Source organism: Camponotus floridanus, unplaced genomic scaffold (genome assembly GCF_003227725.1).
Source record: "Camponotus floridanus strain SB8 unplaced genomic scaffold, Cflo_v7.5 scaffold208, whole genome shotgun sequence".
Lineage (NCBI taxonomy): Eukaryota > Metazoa > Arthropoda > Insecta > Hymenoptera > Formicidae > Camponotus > Camponotus floridanus.
Window position 1 is genome coordinate 1 of NW_020229335.1, and position 5,207 is coordinate 5,207.

Genomic DNA, 5,207 nt, shown 5'->3' on the forward strand with positions numbered 1-5,207 from the left:
ATTTTAAACATTGATGTAATTGCATTTTATATTTGTATGTTACAGACAACGTAGCTTCAATATCAATTCCGCTGTTGCGCATCAGTGCCGGTAAGTGACAACCTTTTTTATTTTGAAGCAAAGGATTTATAAATGCATGAAGAAATCCATTGCTTCTAACTCTCCGTTGGCGGGACAATACGCGAGTAAAAATTAAAGTGAAAAAGTAAAGGAAAAATATTTTTAATAAAGATAGATGATATTTTTGTTGCAATTGTATGATGGACATACATGAAATATTCTAAAATTCTATTATATATCGGTCTTTATAAAAAACAATTTTATAAAAATATAGGTTTTTAATCGATAAATATTTAATCTATAAAATAGAGATATTTCTAACCAATCTGCCAACCGAGAGTTAAAATGCATGCTTTTTATCTTTTATGCATGATAATTTATAACTTGTAATTTTTGACTGAATAACGTGCGTAAAGAAACGATCATAATATCGCATGATCGTTTTTGAAACAAATTAGTCGTCAGAATGAATGGCCAGAAGTGGAGATAACTGGCCTGAAAAATACATGGTCAATATTGGCCAAAAGATGTGTTGCGCGATTAAATTTTATCGCGAATTTCCGATTAGGGCTCCCCAAATTGCACCTTATCGCGAATTTTTGCTGGAGTAAGCCAGCAAGTAAGGCGGCTAGGGTTGTTAGGACTGCTAGGACTGTTAGGGATGTTAGGGAATATAAAAATTAAATTTATTTTCAGAGAAAAAAAACATATATATATATATATATATATATATATATTATGTATATATATATATATATATATATATATATATATATTGTGTCGTCGACTTTTCGTCGTCGGTGCCGTCAACGTGTCGCGGACGGCGGCGTCTCGTTACCGCGTTACCGCGTTTTCGCGTTTAGCTTTTTCGTGTCATCGCGTCATCGCGTTTTCGCGTTGGACTTTCTCGCAATCCCAATTTCATTTATTTGTCATCGAGTTGTCATCTTCCGACGTCAATTAACTGGGATGTTCATTGAGTCGTTGCTGCAACGATCTTTGTCTCACGCCTGGTGCAACGCGGCACTTAGGTGATGCCGGCGCGCATGCGGATGCCAGTACTGTGTATGTGGGCGCGCGATTTTGAGCTTTTGCTCAAAAGTCCGGCTGATTGAGGTCACGCTCTGCTTCGGGCTCCAGTTCGGTACGGATCGGTTAGGATTCGATCGATTGCTTGGAATCGTCGTTAATGGATCCCTTCTCTTGTTCCGTCTGAGACAGGATATTAGACGCGGACAAGAGTCGAGTGAACTCCATTCGCGTTGATTCCATCAATCGATAGTTTTCTTCCGTTTCGGACTTAACTCTTGTTCTGAGGTAAGATGCGTTGAATTCCCGACCTGTTGACTCGAAGATGACTCTTGTAAAAGTGAAACGGGATTTTCGCTCGTACCGAAATCGGGAGTGCCGTTTAAAGTATATATATATTAAATATATACATCGCGCGACAAAACAGAAAATTTTTAATCATATCGAATAGTGCGGGAGTGCCGTTCAGTATCGCGCGTAAAAGTGCGAAAATAGCGATATAAAAATATCGCTCGTGGGTGCGGGAGTGCCGCTAAAAGTATCGCGCGATTAAGACTGAGAGGAGGAGGAGGCCTAGGAGAGGCATCAGGCTCCGGCAAAGCAACCTTCTGGTAAATAGTTTATTTATTTGCAATTATATATTAAATATTAAATATATTTATTATAATTTAAATCAAACAATTAATCGCAACAATTAATTTGATTTGTTTATTTATATGGTTTAAATAAGAGAGAAAAAGATTTTAAAAATAAAAGCTATAATCTCTTGTAAAGATATAAGCTTTTATAAAATTATTAATAAGAATTATTAATAACGTTTTTCTTTAATTTATAGAATTGTTTTATGAATCTACTTATTATTATATGGATTGAATATAAGATACACAATACATACAATAATAATTCTTTGAAATATTAATTATTTGGACGTTATTATAATTTGGATTTTCTCTGTGTATGTTATAGATGTAACCAACCCAGATGATCTGAGAGGAGGAGCAGGCCTAGGAAAGGCATCTTGCACCAGCGGAACAACCTGATGGTGTGTATTATTATTTATATTAATTTTATATAAATAAATAAATTAATTAATTTGATTTATATAAATGATTTAAACATGAAAAAATTGGACAAATTTTTATAATAATTCTTTCTATAAAAGTTTCTACTTAAAAAAATTAATTACTTATAAAATTATTTCATATTTATACATTCTATACATCTATTTATAATTGCGTACATCGGATATAAAATTCAATGAATCCAATAATAATTTCTTAAAATATTAATTATTTTGAACATTGATATAATTTGCATTTTATATTTGTATGTTACAGACAACATAGCTTCAATATCAATTCCGCTGTTGCGCATCAGTGCCGGTAAGTGACAACTTTTTATTTTGAAGCAAAGGATTTGTAAATGCATGAAGAAATCCGTTGCTTCTAACTCTTGATTGGCGGGACAATACGTGTAAAAATTAAAGTAAAAGAAAAAATATTTGTAAAATAACAATAGATATAGACATACATGAAATATTTATTTCCATTATATATATATGGACACACAGACTTTTACAAAATGATTTTAAAAATAGATTTTTAATTTCTAAATATTTAATCTAAAAAATAAAAATATTTATAAGCAACCCGCCGACCGAGAGTTAAAATGCATGCTAATTATATTTTATGCATGATAATTTATTTTGCGATTTCTGACGACTAATTGACGCACGTTAAAATACGATCATAATATCGTACGATCGTACGAATAGTCGACGACTAAACAAATAGTCGTCAAAATGAATATAGCCAGAAACAAAGATAACTGGCTTGGAAAATCATCAATATTGGCAATATTGGCCAAAAGATGTGTTGCGCCGCTAAGGCTTCCTTTTATCGCGAATTTCCGGTTAGGGCTTCCTAAATTTTTCATTATCGCGGATTCCTAATTAGGGTTCTCCAAATTTCACTTGATCGTGAATTTCTGCTGGCGTAAGCCAGCAAGTAGGGTGGCTAGGGCTGTTAGGTCTTTGTTAGGTCTGTTAGGGCTGTTAGGACTGTTAGGTTTGTTAAGCCTATTAGGTTTGTTAGGGCTATTAAAGCATATAAAAATTAAATTTATTTTCAAGAAAAAAAAAACATAAAAATATGTTATTTTTAGGGGTCTGTATTAGACTTGTTAGGGCTATTAGGTCTGTTAGGGTTGTTAAGATTGTTAGGGCTATTAGGGCATATAAAAATTAAATATATATATAATTTATTTTATATAAAATTAAATAAATTATATATAAAGAATTGAAATTAATTATAAAAAAAACTATAAATAAAAATAAAAAAATTAATGTATGGAAAATGTAAAAAATGTAACTTAAATACATAATGTACATTTAAGTTGCATTTTATTATAACGTATAATATATGTATAACATGTACTAAATTTAATATTTTATTTTTTGTAAATGGTATTAATATTTTATTTTATTACTACTAAAAATTGTATTTTTTTTTAAATTATACAATTGTAAATTCAAAGGTGAATGTTATTAGTATCTAATATGATAATATTTATTTGATAAAATATTGAGAGACAAAAGTAATTCATTTTAAATAATTTTTTTTTCTAACTTATTTGAAATCATATACATTGATTATCATTGAATAATCATTTTAAATAATAAAAATTTTGCAATTTTCTTATGTTGAGAATATTGATACTAATAGCATCAATTATTAAATTGTAATTAACATTATAATTATATCTATAAATTGTATTTATATTATTTTTTATTTTTTATAATTTTCTTTGCAATTGTATAGAAATTATAATCTAGTTGTAATAATGTAAAAGAAATCTATTGTACATTATACGAAATTAGGCGAATACGTACAATAACAAAATTTGTTTAATTAACACATTTGATATATTTTATTTGAATATTTTTATTGCAAAATTATTCAAATATTTGGATAGCTTATTTTTTATACTAAAAGATTATTAATAAATTCGAGAAACTTTCGTAATCGCGCAAATACCGTAAAAAAAATTTTTTTACATAATATAAAAATTATTAAATAAAAGTGAATCAAGAAAAACACGATGTTAACCCAATAATTAGATATTAGCTTTTTACGTAAAATTTATCGTTCTTTTAATATTATAGAAAACACAAGTATATTCGAAAATAAAATATTGCGAAATATTAAACATTATCAATCATGCGGAAATTAAAATCTATAAAACAAAATAATTTTCTTTGATTATCGTTTTTAATATAATGTATTTCGAGAATTTCGCATCGCGTTAAATATTTATAGATTACGATTTATTGATTTACGATTTTATAATAAATTATATTGCAAACAGTTGCGTTCTTTTCACGTTTTTGGATGTGATCGCTGTCTCGAAGAAGCCTTATCGCTGTCCCTCATGTCAGGTGGACGCTAGCAAATGCGCGGTTTGTACTGGCGGAGAATCGAAACGATTTTCATTGCGGAAAGTTATTTCTCGCCGGTTTTTGTGAGATCTATCCACAACGCTTAGTTCGGTGCCTCATTGAAAATTGAAAGTTTCATTACAGAGTAGGAATTAAACCCAGGTTTTCGTGGCGGTTCCTGGAAACAATGTTTTGACAGTGATTTAACGACAATCACCGTACATTATTTGAAATCGAATTACAAAATTCATTATACTTTGAGAGAAGATATATTTTCTCTTTTTGTTAAAAATCTTCTTCCATTAATATCCTCCTATTAATATCACTATTATTTTAATAATGAAAATAATAATTCAAAAATGGATATAATAGATAAAATTCACTTTTTCAAATATAAATTTAATTGAATAAGTTTTTGCGCAAACTTTTTTGTGCAAAATTTTTATTATTTGAAAAATTATGGTTACAAACAAGTATATTTTATTAATTAATTTTGAATTAATTTTATTTTTGGTCTCTTTTAAGAAACCACTTGCAGGAATTACTGGATGCTCCACTATCTTATGTGTATTATAATTAGTTTATTTTAGATAAGAGTGTACATATAATAAAATACATGTGCGTAAATTGTGACATATTTGAAAAACTATTTTTTAATATTATTCTTAATAATATATTAGGA

General features: G+C 28.9%; 1 long non-coding RNA gene across 1 annotated transcript; it reads left to right on the plus strand.

Annotated features, from left to right (window-relative positions):
- The first annotated feature begins 1,610 nt into the window (after positions 1 to 1,610).
- Positions 1,611 to 2,607, plus strand: LOC112637825. Its single transcript, XR_003122758.1, has 3 exons — positions 1,611 to 1,700; positions 2,056 to 2,131; positions 2,427 to 2,607. It is a non-coding gene; the product is annotated as an uncharacterized LOC112637825 (long non-coding RNA).
- Positions 2,608 to 5,207: the final 2,600 nt, after the last annotated feature.